This window comes from Bos taurus, chromosome 7, assembly GCF_002263795.3.
Source record: "Bos taurus isolate L1 Dominette 01449 registration number 42190680 breed Hereford chromosome 7, ARS-UCD2.0, whole genome shotgun sequence".
Taxonomy (NCBI): Eukaryota; Metazoa; Chordata; class Mammalia; order Artiodactyla; family Bovidae; genus Bos; species Bos taurus.
Window position 1 is genome coordinate 35,678,119 of NC_037334.1, and position 21,888 is coordinate 35,700,006.

The following is a 21,888-nucleotide window of genomic DNA, read 5'->3' on the forward strand; positions in this document are numbered from 1 at the left end:
CTAAATTCTCTCAAAGGTAGTTCACTCCCTTCTTCGTGAAATATTTTAAACATTTTACAGAAAAGAGATTCAAGTCTAAGACTCCTATCACCACAGAAGGTGACTCAGTACAGCCTCAGGAAATGTGAAAGGAGAATTACCAGATGAGTGAAAATCCTGCTGCTGCTTCCAGTGCTGGTGGAAGGATGGAGTGGATTTTCAGTTTTTTTTTCTTTTTCCCTGAGATTTTAATCTTTGTGCTGAACTTCGCTAGGGGATTTCCAACGATGATGGAGTGACCTCAGCGGGATAAGGATCCTAGAAGCTTTTCAGAATGGGAGAAAATAATAGCAAATGAAGCAACTGACAAACAACTAATCTCAAAAATATACAAGCAACTCCTGCAGCTCAATTCCAAAAAAATAAATGACCCAATCAAAAAATGGGCCAAAGAACTAAATAGACATTTCTCTAAAGAAGACATACGGATGGCTAACAAACACATGAAAAGATGCTCAACATCACTCATTATCAGAGAAATGCAAATCAAAACCACAATGAGGTACCATTTCATGCCAGTCAGAATGGCTGTGATCCAAAAGTCTACAAGCAATAAATGCTGGAGAGGGTGTGGAGAAAAGGGAACCCTCTTACACTGTTGGTGGGAATGCAAACTAGTACAGCCATTATGGAGAACAGTGTGGAGATTCCTTAAAAAACTGGAAATAGAACTGCCATACGACCCAGCAATCCCACTGCTGGGCATACACACTGAGGAAACCAGAATTGAAAGAGACATGTGTACCCCAATGTTCATCGCAGCACTATTTATAAGAGCCAGGACATGGAAGCAACTTAGATGTCCATCATCAGATGAATGGATAAGAAAGCTGTGGTACATATACACAATGGAGTATTACTCAGCCATTACAAAGAATACATTTGAATCAGTTCTAATGAGGTGGATGAAACTGGAGCCTATTATACAGAGTGAAGTAAGCCAGAAAGAAAAACACCAATACAGTATACTATTGCATATATATGGAATTTAGAAAGATGGTAACAACAACCCTATATGTGAGACATCAAAAGAGACACAGATACATAGAACAGTCTTTTGGATTCTGTTGCGGGGGGGAGGGTATGATTTAAGAGAATGGCATTAAAACATGCATAATATCATATAAGAAACGAATCGCCAGTCCAGGTTCGATGGACGATATAGGAAGCTTGGGGCTGGTGCACTGGGATGACCCAGAGGGATGGTATGGGGAGGGAGGTGGGAGGGGGGTTCAGGATGGGGAACACGTGTACACCCGTGGTGGATGCATGTTGATGTATGGCAAAACCAATACAATATTGTAAAGTAAATTTAAAAATAAGTAAAATAATAATAAAAAATTTAAAAAAAGAAGCTTGTACAGGGTTTCTATAATGATGCTTCAAAAAATTATAAAAGATCTTTATTTAAAAAGGATTTTTTTCTTATCATAAAATAGGAAAATTTAAATGTGAAAGTAACAAACATCACCCTTAAATCTGCCATCCACAAAGAGGCACTGTTAATTTTTGGAAATGTGTTCTGTAATTTTGCCTGATGTATATATATTTGACTATAGCTTATGCTGTATGCCAGGTGTTATTCTAGATGCTGAAAATAGCTAGAAGTAAATATATAGAAGAAAATACATGGTAGTAAATCAAAGCTTCTGTCCACAGGGTACTCACATGTGCGTGCCTGCGTGCTCAGCCACTTCAGTCGTGTCTGACTGTTTGCAACCCTATGGAACATAGCCTGCCAGGCTCCTCTGTCCATGGGATTCTCCAGACAAGCATGCTGGAGCGGGTTGCCGTTCTATTCTCAAGGGGTCTTCCCAACTCACTATATAGGTAATTTTGCTTTCTGCATCTTAAATTGAATACTTTTTGTAAACAATTTTCCAGCTCATTAGATAGTTTCGATAGAACATGAATGATATTTAATTTTATTCGGTCATATAATTTTTCACTTATTTTTGAAAAGTTATTTCAAACTTATATGATCATTCTGCAATAAGCATAATTATGCAGAGATTGTTGTGTACATTCTTTCCTTAAGATAAATTTCTAGAAATAGAAATCCTAGGCCAAATAAATAATATTTTTGAGGCTCTTAATAGATCATCAAGTAACCTTGTGAAAGATTTTAAAAATTACAGCAGTGGTCCCCCCTGCCTCCCGCCACATCTCCTTGCTAGAGTGTGTCTGGGCAGGTTATCTGGTGTTTGTTTCTCTGTACCTCCTCTCCACTGTGCTCCACAAGACTTTGTGTCCTGGGAGTCTGACCTGGAAATCTCCATTCCTCTCTGGCCTCTTGCTGAGTTCAAGCAAAGTAAGCACCAGCTGGAGATCAGCAGGAAGGAGGAAAGCGAGGTCATGGATTTATTCTCTTCTCTTTCTTCCTGCTGGGTTGCTAGTGGCTGTAGGATAAAGGCCATAGCTCCTACCAGTTGCCCTGAGTCGCATAGACCTCCCTCATTCCAGGGGATATTGGCAACTGCTCTTTTCCCTTGCTCTTGCCAGCCTAGATGTGGCAGTCGCTTCCACTATTCCCATTGTAGGGATGATTTTCTTTGTTACTGTTTGAAAGCTCTGCTCATACCTTTTATAAATGTTCTCTTAATTTAAACTCCCTTTGATTACTCAGTTTTAGTATACTTTTTCCTGCCGGAATCCTGACAAACATAATGCCAATTTAAATGCAATTCTTTAATAAAAGGTGGATAATGTCAATATATGTAATTATTAACCAACTAAATGTCATGCAATTATATTTTAATTTTAATGCTGGTTACTCTAGAGATGAATATCTTTTCTAAGCACAACTTTTTTGTTTCCTATGGGGGTTTGTGCATCATCATTTTTCTTGTCTTTACTGGGGTTGCTATTTTTTCCTCATTGATTTTACTGAGTTCTTTACATATTGAAGACACTAATACCTTTTTATAATGATTCAAATATGTTTTATTCAGATTACCATTTAGCATCAGTTGGTAAAACTGGTATATATAATAATGCCAAAATTTTGCTTTGCTTTTGGAGCCAAATCCATCATCTTTTCCAGTAATCTTTCAAAAATAAACATTATGGTAATAGAAATTGTGCTAATGCCATGAGTACTTTAGACTACATGGGCATTACATGGCTGTGACAAAGATAATTATCTCAGAAAGTTTAGAGAAACTTATCTAGGTTTCCCTTGCTCATCTTTCTCTATCTGGTGACATATTACTTTATTGATTTATTTCCCAATCATTTTGTCCAGTTCTTTTGGTCTGTATAAATGGTTCAGATTTTTGTTGTCAAGATAATACCTGCTTTTTGTTTACTAACCAAGTCACACATTTTCTACTATGTTTCTTCTGCAAGTTTTGTATTAGGCGTCTGTGATCCATTTTTAGGAAATTTTTGATTGTGTCCTAAAGTTAAGATTGAATTCTGTTTAATTTTGTTCTTTTGCACTTGAATATCTGTTGTTTCAGCACCATTTATTGAAATATTGTATCTACTGAAAGAACTTTATTAAAAGAATTAGTTATTGAAAATATAGTTTATGACAATGTCTCCATTATCTGTACTATGAACACAACAATACAAAGTTGTAATTTGGCATTAAACAGTCAAATGATTATAAAAAATGCATCAATGAAAGGAAATATATATACACAAGAACATATATATGGGTGTATGTATATGTCTGTGTATATATATATATGTGTAAATATATATATATGTGTGTGTGTGTGTATGGAGATTTATAGCAATGCTTTCACTTTCATTAAAGGATAATTTCATCAGATATATAATTCGTAGGTGATAGTTTTCTTTTTTGTCTACAGTGTTTCTGATTAGAATTTGACCATCATTATTGTTGTTCTCTATGTGATGTGTGGTGATTATTTTTCTTGCTGTATTCAAGATTTATTAGTTTGGGACTGGATAATTTTGGTGACTTCTATTTGGATCTGCTGTTTCTTAGTTTTGCTGTCTCAAATCTATCTTCGGGCCCATCTAGTGAAACCTTCCCTTCAGGTATTTAACTTTTAATCTCTTGAATTATCATGTGGTTCTTTGTGTAGTTTAAATTTTTCTGTTGATAACCTCTATTTGATGTCATAGTGATAACATGTCCTTTATTTAGATCAGCAGTTTTGAAACATCCAAAATGGTTTCACTGAGCTGAAGAAGCAGAGGATAGATCATTTTCTATTTTGTTTCTTGAGTATGGGTATAGGTCACATTTATTGATTTTTGATTGAAAAACAACACTGTCAATAGTATGTTGGAGCAACTCTGGATTCTTCTTTTAATTTTTGCAAAGTTTTGGGGTTTTGTTTGTTTCCTTAGCTTGCCTCAACTTAAATGGCAGAATTCATCTTCCTATAGCAGTGTATAACCACTGATATCTCCGCTCAATTCTTTCTCTGCCTTCCTAAAGATATCCCCTGTATCTGTGTCATGGAGTGCTCAGCTACTGACTTGGGCAGAGGTTATACATGCTCAGACATCTTAAGGCTGCAATGTTTTTCCTGTCTGCTATGTATGAGGAACATGCTGAAAGTTTTTAAGTTCTCAAGTTTCCCCTGGCTTTAATTTTTGTTGGGCTGCCTGACTTTCCCACACTCGTGTGCAATTTATTGATCAGACAAAGCTGTGGGAAGTTTATTATCTCAGCTCTTCTACTGATCTCTCAATCCATGACCTCCTGGTTGGTTTACCACCTGCCCTGAACCAAGATCATGACCTCTGATTTCTGCTTTCTCAGCTCAGTAAATTGATGGTCTGTTTGAGTTCTACCTCCCTGCTGTATGACAGGAAGTGCTCCCTGGCAGAGATCCAGAATGTGTATGGCAATCTACTTTGTATCTTTTCTTTATCTTAAGTATCACAAACCTTTGTTGCCTATTGTTTCACATCTTAAGACACTTGCCTCATATATGTTATGAGTTGCTCTTTAGAGTGAAGGACAAGTTCGGTGCCAGTAACTCTGAACATGACATGATGGGAAATTTAGTGTATAAATAATTAAAATCATGGAATGTCAGTTTTATTTTAGACTTTTGAAATAGTCTCATTATTTTCAACAGTATAATGCTTTGCATTGGGTAAGTATATATGTATTTTTTATTCTCAAATGAGCATTATCCCACCCCTTTTGTCCATTTCCTAAAATCCACATATTTCTAGATAATATTAACTTTCATATCACCTCAAGACTCTGAGGGGCTTCCCAGGTGGCGCTAGTGGTAAACAACCCACCTGCTTATGCAGGAGACATAAGAGAGGTGGGTACAATCCCTGGGTCAGGAAGATCCTCTGGAGAAGGAAATGGCAACTCACTCCAGTATTCTTGCCTGGAGAAGCCCATGGACAGAGGGGCCTGGCAGGCTACAGTCTATGGGGTCACAAAGAGTCAGACACAACTAAAGTGACTTAGCACCCATGCACATAAGACTCTGGGGAAATTGTTAGAGGTGATAACTGGAGCAGAATTTGAGTTGTAACATTAACAGCACCACCAGTAACAGTATTATCAAAACATTTATCAAGGATCCAGTATATCTTGGACATACTTTGAAAGCTGGGAAATCAAATACCTGACAAGGCATAATCCTTCTTCTAGTGTTTGCAGTTTATTAGGGGAGAAAGAAAATACATATTATAAGATAGATGATAATTGAGGTCACCTAATATTAAAGATGGAGAAGGCAATGGCACTCCACTCCAGTACTCTTGCCTGGAAAATCCCATGGATGGAGGAGCCTGGTGGGCTGCAGTCCACGGGGTCGCTAAGAGTCAGACATGACTGAACGACTTCACTTTCACTTTTCACTTGCATACATTGGAGAAGGAAATGGCAACCCACTCCAGTGTTCTTGCCTGGAGAATCCCAGGGACAGGGGAGCCTGGTGGGCTGCCGTCTATGGGGTCGCACATAGTTGAACACGACTTAAGTGACTTAGCAGCAGCAGCAGCAATATTAAAGATGTTTTGACCTAGTAGTGAAATATGAAGTGGCCATATAGAAAAGGTCATGTGGATTTCATGGGAAGAGATTGAATAGATAAAAGAGGTCTTAAGTACCCTTTATTAGGGAGTAGGCTTCCCTGGTGGCTCAGGCATAATGAATCTGCCTGCAATGCTGGAGACCTGGGTTTGATCCCTGGGTGGGAAAGATCCACTGGAGAAGGAAATGGCAACCCACTCCAGTTTTGCCTGGAAATCCCATGGACAGAGGAGCCTGGTAGGCTATAGTCCATGTGATCACAAATAGTTGGACACGACTGAGTGACTAACACACAACACAGGCAATAAAATAAATGAATATTGTGAGAAGGTTTTAAGATAAATGAGACAATACCAAACACTTGCTATAAACAGTAGCTAATGTGCACCTTCAACATTGCAAGAAAATAGGGGATGGTCGTGACTGTGTGTAGTAGAGTGTAAATTACCTTATAAAAGAGGAACCACAGCTCAACTTCTGCTGCCTATTGTTTTATTACTTAATGGCAACCCACATATTACCAGACATCCCCAGTTTTTCAAAAATCTTAGAAATCTAAAGTCTTTGTGCAAAATCTCCTAATTTTTAAATGTCAGCAACCAATAAAACATTTTCTCACCATGGAGGCCACAAATATCATGTCTGAGAATGAATTTGGTGTTCAGGGTACCGCTCTGTGACCTCAGAGTTCACACATTCTGAAAGATGGATTAAGTCTATGGCAAGAAAATTTGTCTTAAACATGTTTTCTGCTAACAATAATGACTTTAATGGCTTGACACAGTCAGTTCTGCTACTTCCCTGTAGCATTTGATGCTTGCTATTACAACTTAATAAGCATAAAATAATGGAAATACCTTTATATGCTTTCGAAAACAGATGCATTTGAATTTTATTTAGAAATTTATGACTAAAAGTTGTAAACAGAATCATTATTTTTATGTACTTAGTGTTTGGATTCAGGGCTCTTTGGGTTTAGAAAATTAACATATTTTAAAAGGGAGAAAAAAGATCCCTTGCAAATACCAACTCAGTGTGGATCAGTAGATTACAGTGTCTCCACAGGGGCCCCAAGCTCATCACTGAGTATCGTAGCCAAATATTTTACCAATTTAAAATGCATGTGATTTACCAGCTAGATTGCAGCACCTTCGGTAAGCCATGGAATCTATAGTCTCCATATCTGTTTCAACATTTTTAAAGTGTGCTTTATCCTCAGTTAACCTAATAGAGAATAAATCCTTTAACAGCAATAATGCCCTAGAAAATAGATGCACTGCTTGAACTGCCTTACAGCTCAGTTTAGACCTCGAAGTATATATCATTTGAGATTCAAAGCACAGTCACAACGGGGAAAAAGGAGAGAGAGAATTTTGTCAGTTTCTTCCATTTCTAGAAGAATATTTAAAACAACATTTTGATTATTATTTAAGTGTAAATGAATTACAACTACATTAATATTGCTTTCTTCAAAAAATATGGAATTAAATACAAGGCAAGATTAAATGGAGAAGTTAAGGGTTCCTGCTGAGCTATCTGAGTACGGATGAAGTCCCATTCCTAAGCAAATACAGCCATCATTTCAGGACAGTTATCTCTTGTGTGTGCCTCTTTGTGTGTGTCTGCAAGTATTTGCACATCTTTGTGTGTGTGTGTGCACACGTGTGTGTGTATCTGTGTGTGTTTCTTGCAGCGGTTTATCTAGTAAATTAGCTAAATTAATTTTGTTAACTGTTTTAAGTAACATCTCTGCAGTTGTTAACATTTTAACAGATTCTGGTCTTGACTTCATTTCTATTGAGCTTAGACACTAGATAAGAGTGATATAAGCATAAGTAATCAGTGTAACTCTGACCTCCATTTCTTCCCTGGTGGCTCAGATGGTAAAGAATCTGCCTGCAATGCAGGCTAGAGCCCCAGGTCAGGAAGAACTCTGGAGAAATGAATGGCTACTCACTCCACTCATTCTTGCCTGGAGAATTTCATGCACAGAGGAGCCGGGAGGGCTACAGTCCGTAGGGTTGCAGAGTTGGACATGATTAAGCAACTGTCACTTATTTCTTTAATTGTAGACTTTTGAAACTTAATCTTTTCTTAATTGTATCTTGTTAATCAAAGCCCTAAATGATGAATCATGCTTTTAATTAATTTCTTTTTCAGTAAATCACAAAATTACTTGATTGAGATTTATTTTTTGGTTTTATTCTCTTGATTCTTTTTCCTTTTGTCTCTTTGTCTTTGTTTCAAAATTGCATTTAAATAGAAAAGATTTGTTGTTGTTCATTCGGTCAGTCATGTCTGACTCTTTGTGACCACATGGACTGCAGCATTCTAGCCTTCCTTGTTCTTCACAATCTCCTGGAGTTTACTCAAACTCATGTCCACTGAATCAGTGAGGTCATCCAACCATCTCATCCTCTGTTGTCCTTTTCTTCTCCTGTATTCAGTCTTTCTCAGCATCAGGGTCTTTTCCAATGAGTAGGCTCTTTACATCAAGTGGCCAAAGTATTGGCGCTTCAGCTTCAGCATCAGTTCTTCCAGTGAATATTTAGGGTTGATTTCCTTTTGAATTAACTGGTTTGCTCTCCTGGCAGTCTTTGGAACTCTGCATTCAAATGGATATATTTTTCCTTTTCTCCTTTGCCTTTAGCTTCCCTTCTTTTCTCAGCTATTTGCGAGGCCTCCTCAGACATTTTGCCTTTCTTGCATTTCTTTTTCTTGGGGATGATCTTGTCACTGCCTCCTGTACAATGTCATTAACCTCCATCCATAGTTATTCAGGCACTGTCTATCAGATCTAATCCTTTGAATCTATTTGTCACTTCCACTGTATAATCATAAGGGATTTGATTTAGGTCATACCTGAATGGTCTAGTGGTTTTCCCTACTCTCTTCAATTTAAGTCTGAACTTTTCAATAAGGAGTTCATGACCTGAACCAGACTCAGCTCCTGGTCTTGTTTTTGCTGATGGTATAGAGCTTCTCCATCTTTGGCTGCAAAGAATATAATCAACCTGATTTCAGTATTGGCCATCTGGTGATGTCCATGTGTAAAATCCTCTCTTCTGTTGTTGGAAGAGGGTGCTTGCTGTGACCCATGCATTCTCTTGGCAAACCTCTGTTAGCCTTTCCCCTGCTTCATTTTGAATTCCAAAGTCAAACTTGCCTATTACTCCAGGTATCTCTTGACTTCCTATTTTTGTATTCCAATCCCCTATGATGAAAAGGACATGTTTTTTTGCTGTTGCTAGTTCAAGAAGGTCTTGTAGGTCTTCAAAGAACCAATCAACTTCAGCTTCTTCAGTATTAGTGGTTGGGGCATAGACTTGGATTACTGTGATTTTGAATGGTTTCCCTTGAAAATGAACTGAGGTCATTCTGTCGTTTTTGATATTGCACCCAAGTACTGCATTTTGGAATCTTCTATTGACTATGAGGGCTACTCCACTTCTTCTAAGGGATACTTGCCTTCAGTTGTAGATATAATGGACATCTGAATTAAATTTGCCCATTCCCATCCATTTTAGTTCACTGATTCCTAAAATGTCGATGTTTACTTTTGCCATCTCCTGTTTGACCACTCCCAACTTGCTTTGATTCCAAGTTTGTTTGTTTTTTTTTAATTCCAAGTTCCTATGCAATATTGTTCTTCTTAGCATCTTACTTTACTTTCACCACCAGACACATCCACAGCTGGGTGTCGTTTCCGCTTTGCCTCAGTCTTTTCCTTCTTTCTGGAGCTATTCTCCACTCTTCTCCAGTAGCATATTGGACACTTCCTGACTTTGGTGGTTCATCTTTCATCTTTTTGCCTTTTCATACTGTTCATGGGGTTCTCAAGACAAGAATGCTGAAGTGGTTTACCATGAGTCTCAATAATTTGATTTCATATGCAACACATTATTTTACACAAAGAAACATCTTTGTTGTTTTTGTAAAACATCAAAAACTTTTTTATTGTTTAATTCAATTAAGCTATATTGGTCATCTCTTTTTAAATGTGAAATCAGGTGCATAGTCCACTCATGTTGTCATTGGTTTAATTTCTCATTATAAATACAATTAGAGACAATCTATGTAACTAAAGCTTGGAACATGGATTGAAATATATATATGCAATTAAACACTTCCCTGGTGGCTCAGAAGGTAAAGAATCTGCCTCCAATGCAGGAGACCTGGGTTCAATCTTCCTGGGTCAGGAAGATCCCCTGGAGAAAGGAATGACAACCCACTTCAGTATTCTTACCTAGAGAATCCCATGGACAGAGAAGCCTATTGGGCTATAGTCCATGGGTTCACAAAGAGTCAGACACAACTGAGAAACTAACACACAACAATTAAACACTGTTTAACAAATCTTCACTTCTCACTGATTTCCATTGGTTACTTCCTAATTGTGTTCTTTAAAATATTTTAGAAAAACAAAGTTTTCTTAAACCTGAACTTGTTTGAAGGAAGTACTATATATAGAAGATATATAAATTATTTTGTGTTTCTCAAAATGCCCTTAACTGCTAGTTTGGAGGTTAGCTAATCTTATTAAATTGGGATTAAATATATCACAGTTGTGAATAAGAAAGACAGTTCCATTAGTTAAAGCCTACAAGTTACTCTATATCTTAAATGATCTTGTTTTGATTTTGTTTTATTTCTGCTTTGAAGTCTACTTGTTACACTTGTATTTGTGTATAGTATATCCTTTTTTCCCACAAATTCGTATTTTTACCATATTTTCCCATAAATTCATATTTATCCTCATATACCCACTTTCTAAGTCAGGAGAAAGTTTCCCAACTCCAAATTTTCACAGTATCTAAAAATTCTGTTTGAGTCTATAATTGAAAATTTAAATTTAACTATTGATTGTATACCTTAATTTTAAAATTTTGTACCAGTGATATTTTATATATTGAGTCCTTAGGTAAGAGTCCATTTGATTAACTCTGAATATTTAGAATATTGTTTCCTATAGTGATGGTGCACAGCATGGCTTTCAAATCATTTTTGGTGAAATTAAGAGTTTCTTTGGAAGTATATTGAGCACAGTGGGATTGAGATAGTAGGCAGGTCCCTGGACAAGCACAGTTAATGAATAATTAAATACAATTTTATTTCTATCTTAATAATGTCTTTGAGTTTGGTTCAGTGGGAAAATCTTCTTTCCTTGCTCCAGAAAGCAATGCTAGCTGATCTCATAATTTTAAACAATACTTATTTATTTATTTATGCTGGGTCTTAGCTATGATCTGTGGGATCTTTAGTTGCAGCATGTGAACTCTTAGCTCTGGCATGTGGGATCTAGTTCCCTGACCACGGATCAAACCTGGAACCACTGCATTAGGAGCATGGAGTTTTAGCTACTGGACAACCACACTTTTATGCTGTTCTACGGGGGAGCCTGTTGGGCTGCCATCTATGGGGTCGCACAGAGTTGGACACGACTGAAGTGACTTAGCATAGACCACAGACAGCTAAGTCCTGAAACTATCTTAAGTTGGAAACAGTGATTCCATTCAATTTTTAGAATGTAAAATTTAAGATACTGATGAAACCACTGATTTTCATTTCAAAAAAGATTAGAGCTGAAGTTCTTGGTCTTGAAAATTAAACTTGAATCTTTCTCTCCTGGGGTATTCTTATAGCTCCTTCATTGTTTTTTCGCAGGGCTCTTGACTGGCTGGCTGACAATGTACTTAGATCTATTCCCTGTGTTATCTTTGCATTAATTTCTTAAGTCTTATTATTTGGTGATAAGTACCTAGGTTGTTCCTGCTCAGGTCTTCTGCTGTATGGCCTCATCTCCTCCATGGGAAACTCATGTACCCATCTTGAACTAACTCAGAATTAGTCCCAATGCAACAGAAGATTGATCCCAACATGGACCATATACTTCTGTCTTTGTCTCTGCAGGCACTAGTTAGCTCTTGTCTTGTTCTCTTGATCTTCTTGTTCGAGTTGTTGTTCAGGCATGAAGTTGTGTCCGACTCTTCTGTTGCCAAGTCATGTCTGACCCTTTGGGACCCCAAGGGCTACAGCATGCCAGGTTTCTCTGTCCTTTACCATCTCCTAGAGTTTGCTCAAACCACGTCCGTTAGTCCATGGTGCCATCCAATGTTCTCATCCCCTGTAGTTCCCTTCTTCTCCTGCCTTCAATCTTCCCCAGCATCAGAATCTTCTCCAATGAATCAGCTCTTTGCATCAGGTGGCCAAAGTATTGGGGCTTCAACTTCAGTATCAGTCCTTCCATTGAGTATTTAGGGTTGACTTCATTTAAGATTGACTGGTTTGATCTTGCAGTCCAAGAGACTCTCCAGTGTCTTGTCAGATGCAAATTCTTAGCTGCTTTAGTTTTTATAAATGATGGTCAGATGTTAATTCCTGTAGCCCTCAACATTTCAGAATTCACAAGGCCAAGATCTCAAAATCATTCCCCTGAAGGTTTCCTGCTTTACCTTAATGTGAAGGTGTGTAAGGTATATCTCCCTTGAATCTTCCATGAAGAGGGAGAATACAGGAAAAGCACTGTGAAAGATCTTTCTCTACAAAAATCCTCTGTCTTCACTTTATCACTGACTCCATATATATTCATGAACTTTAGAAACATTTCTGGGGAAAATAAGTTTGCCTGGGGGTTTATGGTGTTTCACACACATTTCTCATTACTATTCTTTTATATAACTTGAGTTTGTTTTAAAAAGGATTTTATAGTTTTCAAAAGTTTGTAAAGCAGTAATCAAATGGTAAAGATTTAATTAAGAAATACAGGGAAAATCCAACATAAAAAACTTAACTTTATAAATTTAAGAATTTAAAGAATTTTTTTGAAAATTAATTTTTCAACTTATTAGAGAGTTGACCTGGAGTTCAAACAGTAAAACTCATGACTTTATTGAAAATCTAGGAAAATTACCTTTCAAATGCCTATATAAATGAACTTCATCTTCTTAAAGTCCAGGAGAAATTGAAATCAGATTCTGCACCTATGCTGAATATTAATATTAATATTAATTAATATTAATTAATAATTAATTAATTAATTAATATTAATATTCAGCATATTCTCTGTGATATGGAATATATTGTCTATTTAGTTATTTGTATAAGTAATTGTTCTTGTGCATGCTGTTTGAAATTAATTGAAATAATAGAAATCAGTACTATTTATATTTGAGTAAATAGTCATAGTTTTTGACATATAAATATCATTTATCAAATAATATCATCAGAAATCATTTAACACGATACTTTCACTTTATACATAAAGATATAGTAATAACAATACTTATATTTTTAAAGAACTTTGCAGAATATGAGAACTCAGGGTAGTTATTAGTCCTTTTCAAAGTCAGTGAGACCTGTATCAGAACCCACATTTTCAAATTCTCAGCCTACATCTTTATAGTATTATACAAGGATTGGTAATTCATAATTCAACTTGGGAAACTGAGTGGTAAAATTGAAATATTTATACTAAAAAATGTAAGGTACATTTCTGTTCTAGACCTCTAAGGGGCAACTACAAAGATACTGCTTATTAACATGATTAAAAATACCATGGCGACTGCTTCTTAATTCCAAGAGCAAAACCAACCACATCTATATATTAATAAATGAAAGGAGAAGGCATATAATGTAATGAAGAGTGCGTACCTTGGCTTCTAAACTATTTAGGTGATACGATTTTTCAGTTTTACGAAAAATAAATATGTCACTTTCTACCAAAGATGTAATAGAATGTTTAGAAATAAACTTTTACATAATTTTTAGTTTCCTATTTTCTGTCAACATTGTCATAAAAATGATTATTCCATTAATCAGCATATTGATAACAGAGAGTAGAAATACGTGCATTTTCTTTTATACCTGTTTTCTTATTTTGGTTTTGATTACCTGTGCAAGACACTGAAAATCATTCTGCAACAGCCCTTTTGTTGTTCACTGCTGTTCTTAATCCAGGTTCTGAGTCAGACTGCTTAATAGGTGAAGAGAGTAAAAATGAAACTTAAAATAGCTAGAGAGAAACACACTGTAAATACCTGAGGGGTTTAAAAAAAAAGAGTTTGTAGGCTACTTATGTGCAAATGAAGGCATTTAATTGTAATGTGTCTTCAGTGATAAATGGGGGGGAAGGTCTTGAATAAATTTCCCATTATAAAATGAGAAATTGTCATGCTTTGCCCTTTTCATTTGTTCTTTGAGAACGGTGAACTTATCTAAAAAAAATTTATACCAGCAGAGCTGCTTTTTTTCAGCTAATGAACTATAGTAACTTAGGAAATGGCACTATGTTGGATGGTGGTAGAGGACAGGAATAATAACACTTTTACACTATTAAATTGATAATAGGATTTTTTTTTAACTAATTTTATTCTCAATCACTTTTTCCTAGAAAATAATGAGTGACAGGTAAGAGAGGTCCCAGAATTGCATAGGCTCCAGCATAAGCCTAGACAACCTCTCGGCATCCTATAAAGGACCACAAGTCCCCAGGCTGGTAGGTCATTTTCAGTTTAGAAATAAGCTTTTTGAGTTCAGAGTTAAGGACCCACTAATGTATCAGAGCTGTTTTCTGAAGTGTCAGCATAGCCCATGGTGAGTTCTGAAAAAGAAACAATTCATTAAAGGCCTTGTCTGGTCTTAAGCTGTAGCAGACAGGATGTAAAATTGGTATATTAGAGTAGGAAATGGGATATTTTTAGAGTATCACAGCTATTCCTCCTGCTCACACACAAGAAAGTTCCACACAAGGATAAAAAGGGGGAAATTAAGTGTGACGTAAGAAGCAGTTGACAAAGAATGGAAGAGTCAAGAGCACAAACACAGTTACAAGGAAAAATATTCTTTTCTATTCTATGTTCTAATATTACAATTAATTCTAACTTCATATTTCCTATTGCAATTAGTATATTTATGTTGCTATGAAAATCAGTTTTGACGTTATCCATTTTTTTGCTCTGATCAACGCTGCAAATGCCCAAGGATTTCTTTTTACTGATAATATTAAATGGTGAGACACATTTACAGAAACAGTTCCAAAACCACCTTTTTAAGTGAATCGTTTTTCTTCTAAGAACACATACTGCAGATAATCTTTAAATTCACTTAGAGGCCTGACTGTGGAATATAATAAAAATCAATTGTTGAAAAAGAAATCAACTGCTGCATTTCATAAAGGCAGTTCAGCTTTACCAAATAGAGGCTTTGTTGTTTTGCTCTAGGCTAAGGTTCATGTTAGACAGTGCGACATTTTTTTTCAACCTTGGTAGTCTAGTTTCACAAACACAAACCCAAAGAGTAATCTCTCTGAAGAGGTGATATTAGTTTAAGTAAAACCACAGAAACATTTTCTTGGGAGGAAAAAGGTTTGAATGGGCCTCACAAAATTAATATTAAATTTTCTGTCTTCTGCCTCATTACTTTGGTAGATGACTTGCCTTGAAGGCAGCGAAGCAAAGAATCAGCAACATGGGTCTTTGCTATTTCTGCAGTGCTGCAGTGCACATTTCCTACAGTTTATTCAGAAATTATGTTATGTTTAGTGCACTTCGTTAGAATATCTGTGAACTGAACTAGAAATTATGCCGTGATGATGATTCTTCAAGGTGTGGGTATTTCAAATTGTGAGTGGAAACGATGGTGATTAATAAGCAAAACCAGAAAACCCACAAATACTAAAGAAAGAGTCATTGTTTATACATTATGTGCCCTCTTTGCCTGTGTGAACAAGAATAGATAAAAAATTTATTCTTTACCTGAAAATTCTGGAAAAAAATCATGAGATAATATTTATTACTTTGGAGCTCAACTTGGAAATAGTAATCATATGTAGATCAATAATTTTCATTTTTCAAACGAGAAATAAGTTTGTACTCTTCCCTGAAAACTTAAGTGTTTCCTTTATTTAGTGTGGACATTTACTTCAAATGGCCCTTTCAGATATTTTTAGGGCCTTCACATGTTTCCTGAACTATCATTTATGAACCATAATCCTGAGTGCCCTGTGGGTTCTGAAGTGCTTGAATGAAGTAACTCATGTAAGAAGGTAAGTGAGCTGACATATGGTGTTTCTCTTTAGCTTGCTTTGGCTCTATGGCATATTATGTTCTTATTCAGTTGCTCAGTCGTGTCTGACTCAGCACACAGTTCAGTCAGTTCAGTTGCTCAGTCGTGTCCCATTCTTTGCATCCCCATGGACTGCAGCACACCAGGCTTCCCTGTTCTGTGGTGCATGCCAGGCACTTCAGTTGAAAGGCGTCAATTCTTCGGTGCTCAGCCTTTTTAATTGTACAGCTCTCCACATGTAATATATGCCACAGCTCTCTATGGCGTATATTACTGTATTATCTTAAATGACCCTTGTCTCTGAAGTATTGTTAATTGCCTCACTGATAAAGTCATGTGATGAGTTGTGCCTACAAATGAAACCAATTCTGGATTTTAAATCCCTGTGTCTTTAGAGATAGTTCTGAGAAATAAGGAAGTAATTTATCTATACAGGTCAAAAGCTAAGAGCTCACTTTCACGTGTAATGGGCATGGCTTGTTCAGTCGCTCAGTTGTACCCCACTCTTTGGGCATGGCTTGCAGATAACTAAACACAATCTAACAGATACGTCATCAGCAGCATAATGGTTTCTTAAAAGTTAGCTCCAGTTACCTTTTCTTGATCCAGTGTAGAGTAATATGTGCATATATCATATATCTGCAGTATCATGATTTATAAGAAATATTTCTTTTAAATATTTATTTTTATTTATTTGGCTGTGCCAGATGCAAACTCTTAGTTGTGGCATGTGGGATCTAGTTCCCTGACCAGGGATCGAACCTAGGTCCCTGCATTGAGAGCAGAATCTTATCCATTGGACTACCAGGTAGAAATATTTATTTGGTCATTCAGATGAACAAAATGTATTTCTCATATATTTGTTCGTCATTCACAGTTGCTGATGGAGAAGGGCATGGCAACCCACTCCAATATTCTTGCCTGGAGAATCCCCATGGACAGAGGAGCCTGGCGGGCTACAGTCCATAAGGTCACAAAGAGTCCTACAGGTCTGAGCAACATGCATGCATGGGTGCATGCAGGCACAATGACTCACAAAATCCCTGTAATTTCCTAAGGGTTGAGAGTGATTGAAGTATCTTTTATTGTGTTAAAGAGGCCACTTTGGGAAAGCACCAAAGAATGGAAGCAGTTTGCAAATGAATCAACCAGGTGATAGAGGGTTGCAACTTTCAGTCCCACCCCCTGACTTTTGGGGAGGGGAGAGGGCACTCTCCCACCCCCAGGACAAAGAAATAACCAATGGCCAAGGATGTAATCAATCATGATCTTTGTAATGAACCCTTCATAAAACCCCACAAGGACAATTTGGAGAGCTTCTGTGTTGGTGAGTGAGGAGTAGAGAGTGAATTTGGAAGCTCTGAGATTTCTTCCTGTACCATACCCTGTGTGTCTCTTCCATCTGGCTGTTCCTGGGTTTTATCCTTTATAATAAATTGGTAATCTAGTAAAATGTTTCTCTGCATTCTGTGAGGCACTCTAGTAAATTAAGCAAACTCAAGAAGAAGATCTTGAGAGCCTCTGATTTATAGCCAGTTGCTCAGAAGTACAGGTTAACAACTTAGTCTTGGAATTGGTATCTTGAGTAGGAGAGGGTCATTGGAACCTCCATTCTATAGACCATAGGATAGAAGCACAGGTTAACACCTAGTGCTCAGAACTTGTGTCTAAAGTGCTACGTGGGGGAGTCTTGTTAAGACTGAGCCCTTAACCTGTGGAATTTGATGCTATCTCTAGGTAGGTAGGACAGAATAGACATCCTGCTGGTGTCTGAGAATTGATTGTTGGTGTGGGTGGAACTCTCCAGCCTCACACGGGAAACTGACTCTCAGAACACACAACATAGACTCTGAAGTTGATTTTCCCTTGATTTTCCTTCTGTCCTGGAAGAAATTTTACACCAGGTAAGTGATTTGCTGAAGTTTCAGATGCTGTTTACTCTGTTTTTTTTTTTTTTTTTCATTAAACCAGGACTATACTTCTGTATTCCCATAGGCACTAGTTTGCTGGACATTATTTTGTACCCATATTGTCTAATTCTCTATAGATCCTGCTGGTTAGGAACTCATAGAGTGCTAACATATTGAAGTGAATCAGTGCACATTCAGAATGGTTGAATTAATACCATCAGTGAATATGATCAGTGCACTTAGGGAGCAATAACACTTACTCCTATGAATCTCCAGTGTTGTCAAACTGTTTTTGTGATTGAAACCATTGAAAATAACCCAAATTACAGGTGTTAGATCCTTGACCACAATCTAGGTATCCTTTATCAGGAAGATCCCCTAGAGGAGGGCATGGCAACCCACTCCAGTATTCTTGTTTGAAGAATCCCATAGACAGAAGAGCCTGGCAGGCTGTGGTCCACAGGATCACAAAAAGTCAGACACAACTGAAGTGCCTTAGCACACACACACCCTTTATTGAACGCCTCTTATAAGATGTTTTACTCAGCTTTTTCCCCCCCATTGTCTTGGGTTCTTTTGAGACACTGAGGCTGCAGCAAAATAACTGTAAGTTTCTATGATTTTGGGAATTCATGATATTTTTTATTTCATTAAGTTATTTTGCTGAAAAACATTTTCAGCAAACTGTATATATCCTATAAAAGTCTTGAAATCTTCTCAAGCAATATTTTTGCTGAGCCACATTGGGGCAGAGTAGGGGGAACCCTGTATGCTCCATGCTCTCTGATCGTCTAAAAAAAAGTAGAGTAATTATTTTTTCAAAAGCTAAAAAAATCCATCTGTAAAAGTTTTAAACTAACCAAACAGAAAACTATAAACCTCAAAACAAAAATCAGACCACACAAGTCATCCAGAACCAACCCTAGGACTTTAAATAGCCCGAAAGCAACCCATGGAATCAATAGATTGTATACGCATTTAAAAATCTGGGAGAGCTAACAAAATTTACTTTGTTCTTTGACTGGTTAATTTCAAGAAATAAACATGCCTCACTTGTCTTCCATAAGCATGTATGTTTTATTCAGAGCCTCATTAGGAGTTCCTCAGTGTTGCTCAAACAATCTTTGACTTGCAATTTAACCCCATAAAAAGCCATAGTTTGGGAAAGTGATGATTTCTGATTCTTGGCTATCATATCTTACAATGGATTCCAAGGTATTCACATTCAGGTACAATAACTAGCATAGTGATGACTGTAAGAAATACTGGAACATGTGACATAGGTCTAGTGGGGTAGGAGGGACCATCAATTGAAGTGATTTCAAAAGAGAATTTTACAAGTTATTAAGGCTTGATTTAAGCAACTGTTGCTGACTCAGAGGCTCTGCTTACTTCTGATGATCTTGTAATTCAAGTACAAGAAGTCACACGGGCTTCATTGCTGTGGATCTAAGCAAATGGTCTTTTGGCCCTGTCCTTCACCATCTCCTGGAGTTTGCTCAAATTCATGTACTGATTCAGTGGTGCTTTCTAACCATCTCATTCTCTGATGCCCTCTTCTCTTTTGCCTTCAGTCTTTCCCAGCATCAGGGTCTTCTCCAATGAATCGTCTCTTCACATCAGGTGGCCAAAGTATTGGAGCTTAGCTTCAGCATTAGTCCTTCTAATGAATATTCAGGGTTGATTTCCTTTAGGATTGACTGGTTTGATCTCCTTGCTGTCCAAGGGACTCTCAAGAGTCTTCTCCAATGCCACAGTTTGAAAGCATCAACTCTTTTGCCCTCAGCTTTCTTTGTGGCCCAACGCTCATATCCATACATGACTACTGGAAAAACCATAGCTTTGACTATACAGACCTTTGTCAGCAAGGTGATGTCTCTGCTTTTTAATATTCTGTCTAGGTTGGTCATAGCTTTTCTTCCAAGGAGCAAGTATTTGTTAATTTTGTGGCTGCGGTCACTGTCAGCAATGATTTTGGAGCCCAAGAAAATAGTCTCAATTTTTACCCATCTGTGCCCCATGAAGTGAGAGACCAGATGATATGATCTTCGTTTTTGAATGTTGAATTTTAAGCTAGCTTGTTCACTCTTCTCTTTCACCTTCATCAAGAGTTTCTTTAGTTCCTCTTCGCTTTCTGCCATAAGCGTGGTGTCATCTGCATATCAGAGGTTATTGATATTTCTCCCAGCAATCTTGACTCCAGCTTCTCCACAGAGGGGTTGGTGAGGTTAAACTTAGGGTTAATAGGGGATTCTATATATAAAATAGAAACTGAATTACTAACCAAGGGTCTTTCTCAGAAGCTCAGTGGTTACTGTTGGCAACAGATGAATGCCAGGAATCTAGGAGGAAAGCTTGCATGTTGGATAAGTCACTAGGGCTCAAATGCAAGCTCTGAACTCAAGGCATAACTTTAGGCAAGTTGTTAGCTGTAGCTCCTTATCTTTAAAATAGAAATATAAAGTATGTAAACAAGTGAAAGTGCTTGTAGCAACAAATGACCAGTCAAACGATATTGTTTAGATACTACTTTGGTAAAATTGCTTTTGTGTGTGGTTTAGGCTGTAGGTGTAGGGCCTAAGTGATTATAGTTGAAAACACCATGAGAAATCTAGTGATCTTTTGAGTTTAGAAATCCAGTACCACTTTTGAGTTTCCCACTGGCAAATGAGCAGACAATAAACAGTGAGGATGAGATGAAAACCATGAACATTTTGCTCTAAATCTTCTTTCGTGCCTAAGCATAAATGTGTTCCCTACTCTCACTGTTCTCTCACTGATACTTCAGTTCCTCTCTTTTTGTTTCCCTGTTCGAGTTTCATCACTTTTTACAATGTCAATTTAAGTTTCCTTTGTATGTTCTTCTTCATTTCCTCAGCAAGTCCTGTCGTGTATACATGTGTGTGTATGTGTGAGTATAGATGTATTAATGATGAAAAAAAGCACAGATTGTTTTTTAATTAATAAGATATTTTAGAGCAGTTTTAGGTTTATGGAAAACTGAACAAAGAGTACAAAGAGTTCATATATATATATATATATATATTTTTTTTTTTTTTTCTTTTCTTTTTGGACCACATACCCTAGCTTTTGGGATTTTAGTTACCTGACCAGGGACTGAACCGGGGCCTATGGCAAGAAAAACACAAAGTTCTAACCTTGGGCCTTCAGGGAATTCCCCCATATGTTCCCCTTCAGGGAATTCCACCTTATATTCCCCTCTCTCCCACATTTTTCCCCATTGTCTTTACATCATGTATTAATAACATACATTTGGTAAAAATAAAGAGCTAATACTGTTCCATTATTATTAACTAAAGTTCATGGTTTAAGTACTTGTTTGCATTGAATATTTTCTGGCTTTTGAATGTATAAAGTAAAGTGAAAGTCTCTCAGTCATGTCTGACTCTTTGCATGGGCTATACAGTCTATGAAATTCTCCAGGCCAGAATTGGAGTGGATAGCCTTTCCTTCTCCAGGGGATCTTTCCAACCCACGTATTGAACCCAGGTATTGAACCCAGGTCTCCCACATTGCAGGTGGATTATTTTCCAGCTGAGCCACAAGGGAAGCCCATTTGATGATATATAATGACATGTATCTACCATACAGTATCATACAGGCCAGTTTCACTGGCCTAAACTTTCCCTATTGTCCACATATTCAACCCTTCCTTCCCTATAACCCCTGGCAATCACTGATTTTTTACTGTCTCTATGGTTTTACTTTTTCCAAAATGGTATATTGTTAGAATCTACAGTATGTAGCCTTTTTATAGTGGTTTCCTTCACTTACTGACATGCATTTAAAGTTCTTCTATGTCTTCTTATACCATGATAGCTCACTTCTTTTTATCACTGGATAATATATATTCTATAGATATACCACAGT

General features: G+C 37.0%; 1 long non-coding RNA gene across 6 annotated transcripts in view; it reads left to right on the forward strand.

Moving 5' to 3' along the window:
- Positions 1-21,888, forward strand: part of LOC112447397 (uncharacterized) — a 909,470-nt gene that overhangs the window by 503,021 nt on the left and 384,561 nt on the right. For 5 of the 6 annotated variants that reach the window (XR_009495228.1, XR_009495231.1, XR_009495233.1 and 2 more), the window contains one exon: positions 1,699-1,869. The exons of the other annotated variant lie outside the window; for it this stretch is intronic. This is a non-coding gene — a long non-coding RNA (uncharacterized lncRNA). The remainder of the gene's footprint in view (positions 1-1,698; positions 1,870-21,888) is intronic. 6 annotated transcript variants of the gene reach the window in all.